General features: G+C 42.5%; 1 protein-coding gene across 3 annotated transcripts in view; it reads left to right on the forward strand.

Moving 5' to 3' along the window:
* Nucleotides 1-20,901, forward strand: part of LOC111874725 — a 164,366-nt gene that overhangs the window by 86,129 nt on the left and 57,336 nt on the right. The window contains exon 1 of one of the 3 annotated variants that reach the window (XM_023870461.2): nucleotides 5,836-5,869. The exons of the other annotated variants lie outside the window; for them this stretch is intronic. The gene's annotated coding sequence lies outside the window, so the exon portion shown is untranslated. Of the gene's footprint in view, nucleotides 1-5,835; nucleotides 5,870-20,901 lie in introns of those variants that run through there. 3 annotated transcript variants of the gene reach the window in all.

Below are 20,901 nucleotides of genomic sequence, written 5' to 3' on the forward strand. Positions count from 1 at the left end.
TTGCCAATTGTAAATAATGTCACATGTCCGGGGTTCCGTGACGAATAGTAACGGGTTCTGTTTTGGATGATTGGATTTATTGACACTTCCTTTACAATTGCACTCAACTATAACAGCTCGCCATCCATGGCTGCCTAAGACTCGCTCCATTCCTTGCTGCACCCCGAGTGTCTTCTCTTCCTCTGTGACGAGTGACGAACGAAGGATCACTTGTGATTGCAGTCTCCTGAACTGAACCGCATATAGATCACCATCTCGAACTATTCCGCGTCTATTCTTTGCTGCGGGGACGTGTGTTACTTCCGTAGCGAGCGGTTGTCTAACAGTGGACCACTCCGGCTTTCAGGCGTTGTGTCACATTAATCTATTTTATTGTCTAGTTCGTTCTGTATCGCAAACTTAAATTTTGACTGCACATTTCTAGATTACGTTTCAGTCTTCTGTTCGTCAGTGATTTCTGTATTGTAACGATCATTGTTGCCGGCTGTGGGTCTCGGTAGTCATATCAATATCTCTATAATTTTGTTTTCCTCAAAATTCTGCAGAATTATTTGCGTCAAAATAAGAGATCTTGAGGAAACCATCGCAGGGTCACCTTTTTGTTCCAAGTATTCATTATTATGTTCAAAGTAATTCGGTTCTGTAAATGGACCCTTAAAGATTATTATATCTTTTGTCTGTTCATTTTGTAAACATTATTAATGGTTAACACTTGTCGTATTTCGTTCCTGTGAAGATATATTCGCATACGCATTTTGTAATGTCAAAGAACATACTTATTTATGTTTTCGGAACCTGTAATCTTCCACTGAGTTCTTCTATGAATTCTTTGTTTCTTTATATATATATATATATCTATCAGGTTTTATGAAACATCCTGTTACATATAATAGCCTAAAGATGCACTGTTCATTCCATTGCTGCTTGCATTCTGACACGGCCATAGACCGAAGACGACCGGAAAGAGAACAGTCGCCTGCGTTTCCTGTCATTGTTCAAATACAGAAGGTCGCCATTTGCATTATTCGTTATTTAGTGAACCGTGGACATGGACCCCAAAATCTTGCTTTGAATTTTTGCAGTTTATTTCAAAATCGCTTTTTCAAGGGAAGAAATTTTAACACACCCGTCGGACGTAATAGAATCGGAAGGTTTCGATACTGCAACAAGTGGAAGAGCACGCTGTTTGCATTGCAAACACAGGCTGACAACAAGCAAACTAACTCAGTGACTCTGGCAGTAGAACTCGGGGTTCAATAAAGTTGAGTCCTAAGCCCGCCTTTGAACACGATTGTAAGACAGTTACATGCTCAACCGCTTTTCATTTTCTTTATCTCTGTAAAGATATTGTTTAGAGATCTGTCGAATAATTTTAGATGGACAGGCAATAGCGTCTTCCCGATTATGCATTCATTTTATGAACACTATTTACAGCATGTATAGTAAGAAGCAAGATAAATACTCTCATTTTCCCTCTGCTTTGTTCTTATCCAGTTTCATAATTATTGAATATAAAAATTCTTTATGTCAAGAAAGTGTGGATCTATACATCCACACCCCCATACGCCTTCATGGCGTAGTGCTTAATTAGTTAAGCGCACAAGGACAACTTTACCATTTACCTAAGAAATCGTAACTGTTTGTTCTACCTTCCCAGTACTTTGAGCCTCTCACAGAGGTGAGCATGAAGAGTGTTATTTTGTGGAATTTTACGCCGTGTAATCCGATAGACGTTTACCGACGTTACGAAGGAACGCTTGCTTCTTGCCGGTCTCTTGCTTGGCATGTACTTCGACCCTGATAGCCGAAGCAGGACGTTTCTCCGAAACGTCTGTGAACTTCTACCGGACCACGGTTTATACCTTCTGATTTAATGTCCGTAAACCGACACGGCATGTTGAAGTCGGATGTGTTTCTGCATAAGAATACCACACAGAGTGTCATGCAACAAGACTGAGACCTTGTTTATCCGTGCCTTGTCGTGTTGTTGTTGTTTTGTTGTTGCTGCCTCGGCTACATAACTGCACCTTTTCAAATTTGACCCTTCAAATCTGTAACTCTGTTGTGTATCTGTGGATATTGCCGTTGATGTACGAGTATTAATCGTTTCTAAAAGGTTGTTATTCTGTTAATGATTTGTACGTGTATAACCTATAAAAATGTATTTGAGAAACTGAAAAATATAACGAAATATGAAGAGTAATGTTTTATTCACAAGTACGTGCATTCATATGCGGACCTCTAATGACGCGCAGTGCCGTGAAACGTTGAGAGATGCTGAGTGATATGGAAGAAGCTGAGAAATGCTGCTTAGGTCAATCACGTCGAGTTCTTGCAGAGAGCAAGGCAGTGAAAGGCTGCGGCGTACCACAGCGACAAACCAGGAACTGAAATATTAAGATAAGCAGCAGACTTCAAGATTATTACCTATGGTTCAGGCTGACTGATGAATACATGTGGGGAACCAGGAGGACGACAGCTGCTCCTGTGTAGGCCCTTTTGCTGACTGCAGACTGCTGAATCAGGGGCGTTGATTGCATAGCGCATGTATTTTATTTGGCAGTACGTTGAACGTTGTCGCTTACAATACAGCGCCATCCTCATGCTGTGAGAGACTCGCCTTCGGAAATGCTATAACGAGATTCTTCGGCTTGGTTTCAAGGCGACGCATATGAATGAATTGTTTAGGATTGTTGAACAGGGTGTCTAAGACTAGGGCTCTGAGGAGAATGTTTGGATCTGAGAGAGAGGAACTGTCGGGATGCTGGAGAACACTGCTTAGTGAAGACCTTCCTAATTTGTACTTGTCATTTAATTGTATTTTCACGTGTTTCAATGACTAACACGCGGGCTTGACTTGATTAATAGGTTTATTGGATCTTCACTAATCGTAACTACAATTAGTTGTTACACTATAAAGATTACTGTAACTATAGCACATGTAACGTCACACACTAAGTCTCATAATTCTTCTGGCCACACAGCTATTCCCTTGGAACTTCGGAACTCAAATAAAGTCAGTTCCTATTCCCGTATTCTCCCATATCCTCTCGGCATGGACCACGCACAGAAAACACAACCCCTCTATTGTTGCGTAGCGCAGACCACACGGAAAACAGGTCACGTGGTAACTATCTCGTCAGTCCATTGGCGCGCTGACTGTTGCTCCATCAACGAGCTGTGTGCGCGTATCGTGGGGGTGTTTTAAGTGTGTATTTATAAATGTATGTAAATACAGACAGTGGACTTATTAATACAGACTGACTGACAAATGACAGACCCGACCTCTCGTCAGAGAGGGCGCCCCACATAGACAAGACAGTAACTTCATTCACGGCCCTTCTCATCCTAATTCTTCTGATCATCTTAACATTGTGACATGTTAACGCATTTCCAGACAACGGCCCGATAAGTCAAAGTCAAAGCCATGTTGCAACTGACGGCCAGTCAGTCTGTCTGTCTTGGTGTCGAGCCCCAGGTTGGAAATGCGTTAACATCTCACAATGTTAAGATGATCAGAAGAGTTAGGATGAGGAGGGGCGTATGGTATATGTGGAAAAGATCAGAATTACATACGAAATTTTAGTCACAAGCCTGAAGGGAGAGATCACTTGCAGTATTTAGGAGTAGGGGGAAGACTGCATTGAAGTTGATGTGAAAGAAAAGAGGGATGGGGGCGTGAAGTAGACTCATCTGGCTGAGAACAGGGACCGGTGGCTGTTAAGACGGTAATGAATCTTCGGATTTCGTAAAAGGCAGGAAATTTCTTATATAGCTGAGGGACTTTGAATATCTCAAGATGATCTCTGATCCTTGGACTTAGTAAGCACTAATGAATATTGAAAGCTGCAATCGCGCTTCTAATTCGGGACACTGGCTGTGCTAAGTTATGGCTTTCCTATGTTCAGTCAGCCAAGTGTCTGCATTCTATCAGAAAGGAGGACACAGCTGCTCATTGCGAGATCCCTTCACAGTCATACTGTCACTCAGCGCTACCTAATATTAAGTAAATAAAGCGTCGATTAAACTCCGAATGATTATTATTATTCGTCCTTTTAATAGAGGGAATCAAATGAACGCATTATCAGGATGTCGCAGCTCTTCTTACGCACGATTTGCTTCAAGTTTTGTGGAAATGATTTCGGTAGAGTTAGGTTATGTTTGGAATCGAAATCAAAAAGTTTTAGTGCAGATTTAATTTAGATTCATATTCGTCGAATATAACCTGCACTTTCCATTAATTTATACAGAACTTACGAAATTTCTATAAACAAAACTAGGACTATGCAGTGTAAAATAAATATGTGCTTTCGGCAGAAGGGGTTGTAACTGAAATAATTACGACTATGATGAACTCTTCTCCTATAAGAAGCAAACATTAATTTCACGTTCAGGCATGCGCTGTTAAGTCTTAACATTTTCTCAAATTAACGAAAAGTCAAATATAATGTAGGCCCACTGAATGTATATGGTTATGTGGACATGGATTTCTATAGAGTAACGAATCACAAGGCAGCAAACTTTACCATACCGTGCCAAATAATCAACGAGTAGTAAGGCCTCAGTATTTACTGATGTTGCGCACTCTTAAGTAAAAAAATAAATAAATATGTAAAAATTGTTAATGTACGATTCAGATTTGTGTTGTAATAGAGCACTACACAAAAATATGGTGTGATTTTAACGCAGTCTAAACGCAGTAAAGGCACTCTGTTCTTTTTCTTGCCATAATTGCGGCAGTGTTCTGGAGACCGTGGCAGAGTTCTTAACATGGAACTTAAAAAGTGTACTCATAACATTCTGTACGTGTAGTTATCTCGAAAACTGTAAGACTCCTGTAGAAAGAGCGTTGGATATAAAACTGGTGTATTTAATTTTAATCTGAAATGCTTGTCCAAAACGTTTTATCTACGATGAATATTTGGCGAGAAGCTCATGTTTTCATGAAAATGTACTTAGACATCCCCTATCTAAATGAAAATGGAACTTGAAGAATTCTACAATATCAAATTTCGTGAAAATTCGTTCAGCGATTATCGAGTGTTTCATGAGTACAGACGAACTGGCGGATGGACAGACATACGGACTGAACGAATTTAATAGGCGCTCTGCAGGGTTGCGGACGAGCCCTAAACTGGCTCATGCCAAATTTGGAACCTGACTTATCTGAAGCCTTTTGCAGTGAACGACATACAAAGAAAACTGATTTATACCTACAGCTGTGTCTTACCTTAGTTCCTTGAACTGTTGCCATGTTCACAAAACCCCGTCACTGCGCGTCATGTAGGGTCATCTTTGTTTGTTCTTCACATCCTATTTCTGTAATGTCTGGTTTACTGTTGTCTTGGTCCCCAAACGGAGTCTTCCTCTCGGGTTTTCACATCACAGTGTATTGAGGGCCTGTATACACGGAACATAAACGGCTCTACTAACAGGCGGGGCTGAGAGCACAGCGTGATGAGCGTACGAACACAATTGGAAACTACGAGTACATGTACACAGTACCCATGCCGCTGCTGCAAAGCGAATCGGAACACAGCGATAACTGGAGAAAGAACGACAGCCCCAAGCAAAAATATTGAAGTTTTAATTGTTTTTAACAGTACATTTATTTTAAATAGGAGATATCACATTCGCATGTGATGGGTGAAGTTGAAAATACTACGCAGTGAAAGAGTTTGAGCAAATAGGGACACCTGATGATGGCCGTGTAGGGCCGAAACATGCAGTGGAAATAGAGGGAGCTAATAAACGGGTTGCATTGTGGACGGGGAGTAGTGTAAGAGTGAATACCACAGCGAACTAACCCATAACCCCCCCCCCCCCACAACCNTATCACAAACCGCTCGGTTGCACCAGCCACAGGATCGTGAGTACTTGCCTGCCTGTTTCTTATAGCATTTACAACTACTGAAGGAACTATTAAGATTACGTACCGTTAGTTTCAAGTGAGGGGATGGTTAATTATAAAATGGCAATTTAAAGCTGTCGCGACGTTTATACGAAGGCAGCATTCCCTCAGTCAGTTGAAAATCTGAGGAAGGTGTTATTGCCTGGCCTCGAAACAGCTAAACAGTTAATGTTTAATATGGCCACAGCTAACTTTCGCCGATTAATGACACCACGGTGTGTTGTTGTTCACGAATGGGCCTAAGGTAAATTCCTTCTCTTTAGGTATGCAAATTTGCCTGACAACTGCTGTTCTAAATTACATATTAGCAAAAAACAGATAGCTGCAATATCCACAGATTGCAGCCACGATCACGCAGAAATGAATTCTGTCAATTCTGTCCAGAGTTTGACCCCTTCAAATGACGCATTTGGGAGAGCTGGATAGGTCAGCATTTCTGGTTCACACTCGCTTCCTGTTGCTGTTCATCCGTTACACGGCTACATCGGTAACATCGTCCACTTCATCATCTGAATTGAAATTCACTGACACGAACGCTTCGTAGATGCTGTTCGTTGTAATGCGCAAGTCACACTGATATCCGGAGGTTCTGCGTGTCGAATCAGCTGACACTTCTCGGTGTTTGCTTCTACCGCTATGATCTACAGGTATACATCCTACTGAACAGTTATCTGTCGTCCAACAGTGCCTGGCTTTTCTTTATTTCTTTTTTGTCTCTTTCTCTCCTCTTTATTTATGCTTCTCGTCTCCTTTCGTTCTTTATTTATTTTCTCCCCATTTTCTTCTTCATTTTTTTTGCCACTCCGGCTTTCTTTTTTAATTCTTAATTTCTTCCTTTGTATCTTTCTGCTTCCTTTCATCCTCTTTCTCTTTTCCATTTTTTCCTGCGCGTGAAATTAAATCTAGGATTGCCATGGCAAAAGCTGCATTTAGCAAGAAGAAGAATCTTTTTACCAGCAAATTGGACTTAAATTTGAGGAAGAAACTAGTGAAATGCTACATTTGGAGCATGGCTTTGTATGAGGCTGAAACTTGGACACTTAGGGCAGTAGATCAGAAACATCTGGAAAGTTTCAAAATGTGGTGTTGGAGAAGGATGGAGAAGATCAGTTGGACCGATTATGTGAGAAATGAAGAAGTGTTATTTAGAGTCAGTGAGCAGAGGAATATCCTACACGAAATAAGAAAACGGAAGGCTAATTGGATTGGTCATGTTTTACGCAGAAACTGCCTTCTAAAAGAAGCTATCGAAGGAAAGATAGATGGGCGGATAGAAGTGACCAGAAGACGAGGAAGAAGACGTAAGAAGATGCTGGATGACCTTGGGGACAGAAGAGGATATTTTAATTTCAAGGTGAAAGCTCTAGATCGCATCAAGTGGAGGAACTGTTTTGGAAGAGACTGTGGACCTGTCGTCTTGACAGATTACTGATGAATGAATGAATTTCCTTCTAGGTCTCGGAGTATCTTAGAAATTGCTGAAAGGCTCTGTCTGGCCAGTTCCATCCTGTTTAACTACAGCCCGCGAACAGAGCAATATCATTCTTGTATCCAGACTGTAGGACACACCAGTGCCCCGGGCCAGTGCTGATGTACTTCTGCGGCTACGAACTCTGCAGTAAGAGCTGAAGTAATTAAGTAGAGTGGAGACTGAAAGTTATATTCCCATGCAAAGAACGCCAAAAGTACTGGGCTGATACCCGACTTCTTACCGTCTCTGGGCGTCAGCTTAGCGGCGGTGCACCACGGGCAGTGCTCTGCTTCATCGCGTTTAAATAGCAGCTTGTTGAACATGGAAAACTCTAAGAAGGCTGTAAATATGAAGAGAAACGAAGCGTAATCATAAGGGAAGAGACAACAAAGAATATCAAAGGAAAGGAAGAAAAGAGAAAGGAGAAGTAGGATGGAAGAGGTAGAGTAAAGTAAGAAACATATGTAGAAGGAAAAAGGAACTTGAGAAACAACATGAAAAGGAAAGGAAAGGAAAAATAAAGAAAGGAAGGATTTATGTTACAACGTTGTATCAGCCACAATAAACACTGATGAATATTGATGTAAATTATGACTCGAAACTGGAGGAATGGGGAACTTCAGGACATGAAGAAAATCTGATTCGTGTAACTCTTATTTCTCGTAAGATCCAGCCGGAGCTCGTTTTGTTCAGGGATCTGTGAATTAACTGCAAAATGCATTATTCGCCTGAACGTGAAATACTTAATTAACTTGTCATTTTATCTAGACATTTCGTGAATTCTGTACTGTGTACAATTACACGTTTGGGCATACAAGGCCCGCCTCCCTAAACAGTTTCCTTTCACGTCATATGTTCAGGCTCCAGTTATAACTTACTTAGTCCAACTTAATGAATAAAAAACTTCACTTTCCCATTGATGTAATCAAACTTGTGGCAAAACTGCAGTATTCGTTGTTTCTCAGTATGTTCTACGTGTAGGAGATTTTAGGGTCTCACGGCGGTGGTTATGAAGAGTACTATCTTCTGGGATATAACGCCGTGCAGTCCGTTGAAAGTGAACCGACGTTTCGGAGGAACATATCGTATCAAGAATAAGCTAAGCAAGAAACCAAAATGAACGCTGGTGGCAAACAGTATAGCATTCGTGCTCAAGAAAAGCACTCCAGAATATAACGCAATTGAAATAAACTAAGAATGTTGGAGATCTGTGATGTTAAGTTGATTCTGGAAGCGGTAACTGTAATCGTTAGAGTAATGGAGTCTGTTGCTCTTACTGTAATATAAAATGATCCTTTTTACTTTCCTGGGGCGTATTCAGGAAATGCACGTGAGTGCAAGGAAGCAGTGCGCAAATGGAAGATACCCATGAGAATGAACGCAGCGACTGAGTGAGGACATGTGTCACGCGTTTGCGAATGCGGAGCAGTAAGTAAGGCACAGATGAGATGTACATTTTGTGGGAATCCTGTGCCACTATTTCGCTCGCTTAATATGAATGCAAATGTTGAACAGGTGCCGATGGTTGGAAAGCACTGTAACCATCTTTGTTCTTCGTACACAGATTCGTTGTTTCAAGATTTCGACATCACAGAAGTGAAGAAGAAAACAGAGTAAAACTTTCTATCGTAAAATGAACAACACAATCTCGGGTATTAGTACTTAATTACAAAAATACCGTTTGGATATTATTTTATTATCATTATTATTATCATCATCATCACCAGCAGCATAAACATCTTATTTTTTGCACTAGATGCATGAAATGAACGCTTTATATTGAGGTCGTTTGCTTCTATTTTCATGTTAATTTTCCGGAAGTATCTAACGGATTTCTATAAAATTTGATATTGGGATTTACATTAAACGTTTTTCCATGGGGGTAATACTTTTTACTTGAAGTTCAAATCTAGTTTTTTTTTTATAAAAAAATACCCTTGGCTCAGAAGGCTCTTCCCGAACTCATTGCTTGAAACGATTTTGTGTATGTTCTTTAAGACACTTTTTAATAATATCCTATATATGTTTACATCTTGTCCCTTGAAGTTTAGAAAGCAAATATTGCGCTGCGCTTCTTCCCGTTCTTGACGTGATTATCCTAATAATAGCGAAGGGTGAACATTATGAAGCTCCACACCTCCCCGCGTTACTCCCTCTCCGTTAGACCCAAACGTTTTCCAGTAAGTCCGGCGCCGTCGTCTTGAAATCCTCTTATTCTAATATATTTTATGATATCTACTGGACCGAAGAGAGATGAAGTGACAGGAGGTTGGAGAAAACTGCATAATGAGGAGCTTCATAATATGTACTCTTCTCCAAGTATAATTAGAATGATCAAGTCAGGGAGGATGAGGTGGGCAGGGCATTTAGCGCGAATGGGGGAGAAGAGGAATGCATATAGGATATTGGTGGGAGAGCCTGGTGGAAAGAGACCACTGGGAAGACCAAGGCGTAGGTGGGTGGACAATATTATAATCGATCTCAGAGATATAAGATTGGATGGTATTTATTGGATTGATGTGGCTCAGGTTAGGGACCAGTGGAGGGCTCTTGTGAAAACGGCAATAAATCATCGGGTTCCATAAAATGCTGGAAGTTCTTGAGTAGCTGTACAACTGGCGGCTTCTCAAGAAGGGTTCAGCTCCGTGAGTGAGAGAGTGATTCCATCTGTTCTTATGTTTGCTGTGTTGTTTTTCCCACCATAAAATCCTGTGTTCATCTTGTTTCCAGATATTATGTTTCATACGTATCCTTCTGTTAGATTTACTCTTTCAAAGAATATTAAGCAATTGTACAAATTATGGAGTTTTCCCCGCGTGCGCGCAATAAGATAGATCTGTATCAAGCGGAAACTTGGACCACAGCTGTGCGTGCGTCGGAACCCTCACATCCAGAATCTTGTTCGCAACAAGCAGTCGTATTGAGCCGGAACGGTTCGCAAGTTTTTTGGCCGCAGAATAAAAATGTTCCACGAGCTACTGATGATCCATGGAGAGTCCTAATTGCATATCCTCCTCCTTCTCAATATCCTTTCATTAATATCTGTTCACGGTGGCTGATTCTGCTGCTACGTGATTTCACGCTAATCGGAAAACTATAAGCAATATGCCTGTGCCTATTAGAATGACTGTGATAATTTCAATCTCAAGGTCGTATTTATTGGTACTCAATGCATAGCCTAGTTCATGGACGCGGGTCTCATTGTCTGTTTCTCGATTTATTTAACTCTTTCGAGGTTAGACTTTCCACACACAACTTGCCTTTCGTAGAGCGAAACATACGGAGGAGAGCCTTCCTGGACAAACCAGTAGCCACTCATCGGGTCAAAGAACCCGAAGGTTGTCGTCTTGGTTGTAGTCTGTTACGTTTCGGAAGAAGGTGCTGCCACCATGTTCAGGGTAAGCTGAGCTACTTATGTAGGGAGTTTTCGGGATGGGACTCTGAATGGACTAGTAGGAGTAAGGAGAATGGGGAAAGAATCTGAGGCCCTTAAATGTTGTTGTCACATTCCAGAAGACAATATTGATCATTGTCATGGCCGTGAGATCCTCCAATCTCGCGTGTCACCGCGCTGATAACATCTGCTGTGGGCCGCATGTAACCAGCCCACCGCCTCATGTCCTGTGTGTCTTAAGGTATTGTGACATGACGCCTAAAAGCCCGAATTCGCGTACTAAGCTCAAGACCAAATTTCAGACACGAAAATTAATCAGCTGAACCCTCCACGATGTATAAATATTATAAATAAAAATTACTTGTTTCCCGTAACCAATAGACAATATTTTAATTTAATACCATAGCGATAATAATAATATTAATAATAAACCGACTTCCCTGTTGTTTTTTTTGTATGGGTTTGAAACTTGGTTTCTGTCGCTAAGAGAAAGGAAAGATCACGGACTGAGGACGGGATAGCATAGTGGGTATAGCGACTGGCTACGGGCTGGACGACCGAGGGGTTGGAGTTCGTGTCCCGGTGGTGTCGAGAAGTTTATGTTCTTCATATCATCCAGACCGACTCTGGGGCCCACCCAACTTCCTACCGAATGGGTACCAGGTGCAAAGCGACCGATGCGTGAAGCTGTCCACTCGCCTCCAACTAGTGCTGAGGTTCTCCGCATGCCTTCATGGCGTAGTACTTAAATAGTTAAGCATAGGGACAATTTTGCCTTTTACTTTTACATGGGCTGAGGATGCATGGCAACATGGTGCTGGGAGAATAGGTTTGGGGTCTGGAAACTGAGATGACACAGTTTTCATTTGTGACGTTCCATGAAAATCAAGGCACGTATCGCATTTGTACTGTTTTTTAACATAATCATCTTGCCTATTAAGGCACTGTCCTTTTGCGAATTGGGACTCTTCATCCGCTTGAGTCTAGGCTCAACCCTGGCACCCAGCGACGCATTTCGTATGGAACATCCGCGTCTATGTGAAGTACAGGGGTACTATAAATGATTCATTCGTTTTTAAAACACTATATTTTCCTAAGCATTACACATACAAATATGATTGATATATAAAAAGAACCGTAAACTCACCAAGTTTTCTTCACACTCTACAAATGATCTATGTGTGCCCCTTGGGTCATGTGACACACGTCCAGGCGGTAGTCGCGCTCGTTCCACACATTTTGTAGCATCATCCTGTCAACGGTCATCACTGCAGCATCGATGCGTTCCCTCAGCTCAACTAGTGTTCTTGGCAGTGGGGGTACGTAAACACGATCCTTAATGTACCCCCAAAGGAAGAAGTCACAAGGCGTTAGATCAGGTGATCTGGGGGGCCAAGCGAACAGAGCTAGGTCATCCTCACCAACACGGCCAATCCAGCGATGCCACAGTTCGTTGTTCAGGTAGCGACGAACGTTGCCGATACCACCGCAAAATGCTTTGTTTACATGGCGGATCTTTTCCGTACTCTCTTTTGAATGCGCGTTGCACTGCTGTAACAGACGAACATCTCGCATATTCCAACAAACACAAACTCTTTTCTTGCTTTGTCGCCATTTTGTAAAGGCACTGAACTCGTGCTGCCAACTGGTGCACACAATACAAACTTGGTGAGTTTACGGTTCTTTTTATATATCAGTCATATTTGTACGTGTAATGCTTTGGAAAGTATAGCGTTTTAAAACGAATGAATCATTTATAGAAGTCCTGTACTTTGTGGAAATTGCCTAAGCAAATGGATGTCGGAGTGATCCAGTTCTGGGCGCCAGCACCTCCCCACGACTGCGTTGCAACTGCACATGTCGCACAGAGGTGCCACACCCTCTCTCTGCTGGCTGTCTGAACTTACTTCCACATACGGCCGTGTCCTTAGCGGCACTGCCCTTCCGCTCGACTTGCCAGCGACCAGCGGGCCCATGTCACGCACAGATTGACTCTGCTCCTACGTAGAGAGTTTCGTTATGTTAAAATAATTTATATTAGAATTGTTTTCATTCTAAAATTGGTATATACAGTTATGTTAGATTGGGGGTTACAAGTAAATGTATCGATACAGTTTTGTATTAATGTTAAACATGATGTGTTGATTACTCTTAGGGTTGCTTTCTTGTCTTCTGTCACTGCTATGCTGTTTACCTTCACTCGCTGCCTTGTTTTCTGCATTATAATTCGTTCGTCCGTAAATTATGCATTCGACGGGTTGATTCTACTGTTCTGAAGTTTCTAGTTTTTACTCTTGTCTGTAGCACTGTTTATCACGCACTCAAGAAAGCGACATGACAGATGTAACTTTATCATGTTGCGTGCCACATGTTGCATACCTTTGGTGTAACCCCTACCTATGAGAACGTACTGTGTGTACGTGTAGTGTGGGCATCTCTAGCGAGCAGTAAAACTGTAATACTCATATCAGAAGGGAATGCATTGATATAATACAGACCGGACTCTTACTGCCACCGCATAGCAGAAGCGTAACTGCGTGAACACCCAGTGTTAGAAGACAAGGGGCCCGGAGCGTTGGATATAATAGCCCTTACGCTCGTGCAATCTACACTTACAAAGTCGGACAATCCTCTTCATGTGTCCGTCATGTTGCTTTCTTGTCTCTTCGGTCTAGATTATCCGTCTTGAAAGACTGCATTTCTTTTACATAATACCGTACATAACGCTTCAGTTCACAGTTAACGGGAAATGCTTTATCGTCTCCGCTACAAAGATCGACCTGTCAGTGCTGTTCAAAGAAAGATCGGTGTGTGCTTTGAGAACAACACGGATGATATAAACACGCTCTTTGGGCAGCATGCAGGCGGTAAGCTATCCCTGTAAGAGGCCATGGAGGCCCATAGCTTCGTGAGACGTCGCGCCTCCTACATTTTCGAGACAATCGGCTCACAGATGGTGGTGAGATTGTCAGCCTTACGCGCCGGCCGCCTTTTACCCCCAGGAAAATTCCCGGTACTCATTTCTGTGAGAGGCCGAGTCGACCCCAGGGCCATAGTGCGGCTGGAACGATCTGGTTAATTTAAAAATCCAATGACGTCATCGGGAATCGAACCCGCGACCTTCCGGCTTTTAGCATAGTGCCTCAACCAACTATGCAGATGGTGCACATAGTAACCACTGGTCGCAAATGAGTTGCCTGTGCTGCATATTGCGCCGTACGTGGTGGTATATGTTGTGCGTCTTTGGAGTGTTCGCAACTTCAGACAACTTTGAAGATCTGTGCGTCTGCTGCAGATATTGAGACGAAGGCTCGCCAGTACAGTAAATCCCGTTGCTGTATGGTGACCTCTGACTTACTCGAGGTGGGAGGGGAAAAGCAAGAGAGGGAGCTTGTGAGTTAGTAACGGAAGGAGGGGCATCAACAGTGTCGCCGTAGGGCTGCCGAGAAATATAAACCGTTAATTATTGTGCGACTATTGACGCAATTCAATAAGGTTTCCTATTCTCGCGCCTCAGAATGTGAGAGTACCGCGTGCCTCTGTTGTTTTGCTGTTAATGCGATTAGTATCTGTAGTCTTCCTGTTGCCGATCCCAGTGGTCGCGCGGTCTAGAGCTTCAACACTGGGATCGTGGGTTTGAATCCAGCTGAAGGTATGGATGATTATCTGCGTTTATTCTGTGTTTGTTTGTACGTAGCGGCCTTGCGACTGGCTGATCCCTCGTCCAAGGAGTCCTACCGGCTGTTTAAGATTAAGAAACTGAAGTGAAACGAAGCGTTTGTTCCAAGCTCCAGCTCGAGTTCCATCTCACCGAAAACTGCAGCGATCTGCACACAATAGTATGACTGTACAGTAATGACAGAACAATCCCGGACCATTATGGCATATATCAGGAGCCTCGTATGAGAGCCAACCGCTTTTACAGATTATCTGCAGCTGTCTGTGTCTCATTTAAGTGATTCGCCCCTATGTTAGTGATCGTCCTGTTGTATTCGGAGTTTATGTACGGCGCAGCAGTCTTCACTTAAAGTCACCTCACTTGCACCACTGTGTGTTGTTTGCTCGAAGTGCACCACGTGAATGTACAAGTACATAATAGGGTTCCTGTCCGACCATATGTGCCGCATATTTGTCTCCGTTAATACTGAATAAAGCGAAAACTAAAAGTTGTCTGTGGAATTTAATTTTTGTTTCGTATCAGCTGAATATATGAAGCTCAAATCGAGCTATATGTTATTGAAAATCAGCCATCGTACAAATAATTGGTACAGAATGTAAATTAGGATCTCTTTAATTTGTACAACGTTTACTTGATAAGTTTTCGATTAATATGTAACAAAATTTATTTCTGTGTAGTGTGGTATCTCTTATCTTTGAGTAGAATATTCCTATCCGCACCACACGAACATCAGCACACCTGTACATCTGAATCTGCGAATATGGATTTGGAAAAGTGTGTACTCCAATTTCGAATGCATCTTTTCACTCGTGTTTTCAGTGGCCTTGGACCCATCTCTGAACAGCCTTAATAATCCTTAGCGTATTGTTACGGATACGTACTCCTATGTAATTGCATGTCTTGGTATAAACGCACGATTTTCATGTAATATGCAACACTGATCTCCTGTTCATGGAACCAACAGACCACGACCGCCTAACCACGCATTTCAGCGTGCATAATCATTTTACTTGACACAGTTGATTCAGTGTTGTTAAATAACCTAAGAAGAAACCAGGAGCTCTCTACTATTAGCACAAAACAGTGAATTTTTAAGAAGAAAGTCCCAGAGTTATGAGAACCAAGCTGTGTAAGTGAATACAGACACACAACCGGTAAGTGAAAGGAAAGATGAGAAAGAAACAAACTCCGTGGTTTCAGTGCGCAAGCGAACTATACCGACCGAGCGACCACCGCTTGTCGGCGAAGTTAGTGCCAACTCTAGTGGATAGAGGGTGTCGCGTGGTCAGCGCAACGAACCCCCATGACCGTTAATTTCGGTTTTCTAGACCGGAGCCGCTATTTCCTTGAAGTAACTCCTCAGTTATCCTCACGAGGCTGAGTGAACCCCGTTCCAGACCTACTACTTCTCAGAGAGTCTGGTAGCGCCGCAAATCGAACCCGGACCCCTGGGTCTGTAGCCAGGAATTCTGACCACTAGACCACAGAGACAGGAAAAGAGTCGAAGAAGCGATGAAAGTAAAAAAAAAAGGGGGGGGGGAGAAAATGAGAAAGGAAAGAGAAGAAATAAAGATATTTGGAATTATATTGAAGAGGGAAACAAAGAGAAAAAGAAGATAGGAAGAAAGAATAAAAGGGCTGAAAGCTGAGGAAGCCCCAGAGGAAGAAGGGGTTGTCATAAGAAAGAGAGAAAGAAACCCGTTATAAAGTAAAGAAATGAGTAAATGAACAGACATAAGTCAGGAAAGGAGGAAGTAAGCGGTAGTGTGGAGTGGTGATAACCAGAAAGATTCGATTGCTCGTTATACAATACACGGTTCTGTAACGTTGGAGTTTCCCCTGCAGTCCCTCGTTTCGCTTTTCTTAACATGAGACAATATCCGACTCCGAACTCTGCGATTATATACGGAATTTTGTTTCGAGAGATTTCTCTTTTTCCCAAAGCTGTTGCAATAGGTAACGATCTAAGAGGCTGATGATCGACAACAAGTGGCAAGTCACGACAGCGCATTGTACATCAAGTGCAGATTCGAAACATTTCGCCACAATTGGCTCAGCGCTGTTGTCAACAGCGCTGTGGAACAGAGTTACCAACATTGGCACTTTTGCTTGAGAGAATCGTTGTTCATGTATCTTTAACTGAAGTTCCGATCAGAAACATGTCCACCGAAAAAATAGTAGGTAAAAGATCTGATATACAGCAGATGAGATTCATCTCCGTACGCAGGGCAGTAGTGAAGAGCTACCAACATAGTGTGAGGTACTGTGACAACGGAAAGCGCATGTCAAAGGAACAGGTAGTGAAGTGAAGAAAGCAGTCTTCTGGAATATGACCCCGTGTAGATACTGTGTTAACCGACGTTTCGGAGGAAAGTATCGCAGATAATTCAGAAGACTGGTCTCAGATCAATTCCTCTTCTCCCAAGCTCATATCCTGGCAGGTGGCGCCTCGAAACTCGGCTCTTCGCTGAACGTCCTCAACTGAACTCTTCTTTATAACCATTTTGTACGGACCTCGCAGAAAATACAGTCTCTGTTGTTTGAAAAGCGTGTTTGCAGCGCCATCACACAGCAAAGGAAATTATTCGATTGTTGCTTGCGTATTCAATGCCGCGAGAACGTGTTTACCGAGTCGTTTCCTAGCAATGAACGTATATTGTGACTTCGCTATTCCGGCTTTCGGTCGTCATACCAGAGTATATTTCTAGCAGTATGTTTGGTGTGAGGTGTGTAGTTCAGAAGCGTATTTCATTGTTAGTAAATGGTTCAGTGGCAGTTTTCATATCGTTAGGAACACAGCTTACACATGGGTGCGCTGTGTAAACTGACCACGAAATTTTTGGCTTCAATAACGACAACAGAGTCGAAGCCAGTGCATACTTTTCTACTTTTTGAATATGGGGAGATATGGAAAGTCCTTCGCAGCTAGTTATCAGAGCAGTTATTTGTACACAGGAATTCGCCACTGCCAGCAATTCGGATATTTCTTTCTGTCCCAGAATTCATATCTGGATATAATGTGGCTCTTCGTATCTGTTCAGGGATCAGCCAGTGCTAATGATACGGATCTCGGTTTCTGGTCCAGAATCCGCCACTGCTGTCGAATGTCATCTGGAGTTATGTTCAGGAATCCGCCTCTGTAGCAGTCTGGGTCTTGCACCTCTGCCCGTAAGCCGTTGCCGTGTGTTCCTTGACCGGTCTGGACCACGTTACGAACTGTGCGGTGCGCGTTGCTGCTGACAGATCGGTGTCTTGTGTTCCCTTTCTCAGAGTTAATACTCTGTTTTATACCTCCATCTTTCTTTCCATTTTCTCTTTCTTGATTCTTTCATACTTTTCTCTTACTCTATTTCTTATTCTTTTAACGACACTTTCTCAACTGTGTTCATTGTTCGGTTTAAGAGCCATTGCTTACAGTACATAAACACATCTCGAATTGATGTTTCTCTGGAGGACTCCCCCAGCACTTCGCAGGAAGTTGTCAGATATATATCGTCACGTGTCCGGGGTTTGCGTGACTAATAACAGTGGGTTTTTCATTTGGTGATTGGGTTTATTGGCTTTTCTTTACAATTACAACCAATTACAGCAGTTCACAATCCATGGCTGCCTAAGTCTCGCTCCAATCGTTTTTTCCAATATTGCTAGTAGGGGGGGGGGGACCAAGTCCCTTGCACTGCGGCCACTTCTGGCCTATTGTACCAGCCCCAGATGATAGGTGAGGGTGATTGTGGAGCAATTGGTGGAATGAAGATTGGCAGGGGAAACCGAAGTACCCGGAGAAAACCTGCCCCAGCGCCATTTTGTCCACCACAAATCCCACTTGACCAGACCCGGGATCGAACCCGGGCCGCCGTGGTGGGGAGCCAGCGACTAACCGCTTGACCTATGGCGCGGCCACGCTCCATTCCCTACTGAATCCCGAGTGTCTTCTCTTCCGCTGTGACGAGTGACTGCTCACACACTGAACTCCTGCTGAAAGCCGAAAGAAGAGAAATCTCTCTGAAGAATGTCGGGCTGAACTGATGTCTTGAAAGTCAAAGTCAAAGTTACAGTGCGACTGATGGTCTGTCAGTAAGTCTCGGTGTCGAGCCTCATCTGGGGCACATGACCAGATGTTTATTGCTGTTTGACAGTTACGGTCTTCTTTTTGTGGGGCGCCCTCTCTGACGAGAGGACGGGTCTGCCTTTTGTTGTTAATGCTGCTGGTCCTTGTCAGCGCAGTCTTTCTCGGGTCCGAGTCCCTTGGGTCTCGCGGCCATATTTCACTGTCTCTTTTCGTCACTTCCTATGACTGTCAGGGTCACGGTGGAGGTATTCGACCCCGTCTCCACACGGGTGTGATGTCTTAAATTCTCGAATGAACTTCCTTTTACATCTGCCACTCGGCCCGAATATAAGCCACCATGTCGAGCAGTTAATTGTCCTCTGTTATTCTGTCTGTTGTCACGGGAATGTCTCTGTTAATATTCGTTGCCGTGGAAATAGGTGCTAGCGAACCGTTGCCTAGCAAATTAACTTCCGCTGCTATTCCGGCTTTTAGGCAGCGTTTACTTAGCCGCTGCCTAGCAATGGATTATTGGATCACAATATGAAGAACCAAACATCGAGACACAGCACATGATAGGCAGACTTTATAAAGTGAGTTCTGACTTACAGAATTGTCATGAATTAATCACTAATCGTTACTTGTGGCGTCCCTTTTTAATATGAACCCAAAACTGAAGACCCGTAGTATCCGGTAATATGGATTGTACCATTGGAAGTATATTGGATAGAAAACCTATAAGAACCTTAACCCTCTTCATTCTGGTCCGTCACGCTAGTAAACTAAATTACAGAATAATAATTGTCGACACCGTCCAGTGTGATTGAGTTCGTGAATATTTATTGCTTTTACATATTTCGATCAGCTGACCGTCTTCAGAAGGCATAAGATCAACATGTTCAGGAACTGATATTACAAATTTCGTGATAGAAGTTTTTATATAAAACTTATTTACAGTTATTTGGATTAAAGTTTGATTGATGTTTGTTGTGCCTCAAAACACAGCGAAACGGAAGAAACCAGACATCGCAACGATATAAAGCCATAGCAAGCTAAAGAAAGGGGGGGGTCACTGCGAGGACCTCTGAGGACTCCGAATAGCACCCCTACTTTCCGTTTTAATACGTGTATAAGAGGCACAAGGACACAGACCATATCGGTTCAAGATCTTATATACAGTAAAACTTGGTCATAGCAACATCGGTTTCTGCGACACCTTGTCTATTGCGTCAAATATTCAATGGTACGAACTAATTCCTCATAAAGCAACTGTTTTTATACCTTGCTTAGTACGACATGCACAAATGCATCAACCTCGTATGTAACGTCATTTTCATTCCTGAATTTCTCTGATATGAGCATTGAACGTAATTTAGAAAGTGTGTATTNATCCCTACTGTGAGAGACGCGCTTGAAGCCATTAGGGTTGTGAACTTGTTTTATGAATCCAGGGGAGGCAGCAGTGAAATTGTGACAAAAATTGTGTACATTGAACGTAATTTAGAAAGTGTGTATTGGTCAAGTAACAGGAAACAGATGAAGATAACTGATTACTGTACTCGTATCTAGGTACAGTAAGGCACAACAATTGATGTAATCTACTGTAATTTGGTGAGTAGGCCTACCTTTAATATACAGTATTAGTGCGGTGTGTATTATCAGTGAAAAGCGCTGTAATATGTCTTTGATATTGCACATTTGACAATTCCACGTTAATGTTACGTTAGTCTGTACTTAACTAGGTATTTCACTAAAAAATGCAACATTTTAACTCTGTTTTTGGTAGATTTTTACATGACTAACATAAGGCTACTGTGGAAGTGCCCATTTCGGTTACAACGACATTCGTTTATAACGACACTATTTTTAGGTCCCTTTGATGACGTTATAACCAAGTTCTACTGTATATTAAACATTAATAAGATTTTAATCCAAATAATTGTAAATTACTCATGAAAACTTCTAAGTATGTACGAGTATTACGATTTCTGTAATAGGAGTTCCTGAGCATGTTGACCTTATGCCTTCTGAAGATGGTCGGCTGACCATACTTACCAGACTTTACTGGAGTAAGGATTCTGTCAGTGATATGTGCCCAGGTGCAGCCTGTGGGGTAGGGGCTGGAAAGTATTCCATTAATTCGAGATACACCACGCAGAACTTCGAGGGGCAAACTTTGACCTTCATGGGGACTTGAATGCAAAATTTACTGACAGGTTCTTAGGGACACCATAATGAAACTTCGATTTCAATAAAAGGCAGGGAATTTCTTACCCGACTTGGCGAGTCGGCTTGTCATTCTGGTCCATGGAATTAGTTTGCTGGCTTAACTGGACTTCCCTGCTTCAGGCACCATTGTTAGGACTAATTTGCTTTCTGCGTACAGGCAGGCGACACC

The sequence above is a fragment of the Cryptotermes secundus genome, unplaced genomic scaffold (genome assembly GCF_002891405.2).
Source record: "Cryptotermes secundus unplaced genomic scaffold, Csec_1.0 scaffold362, whole genome shotgun sequence".
NCBI lineage: Eukaryota > Metazoa > Arthropoda > Insecta > Blattodea > Kalotermitidae > Cryptotermes > Cryptotermes secundus.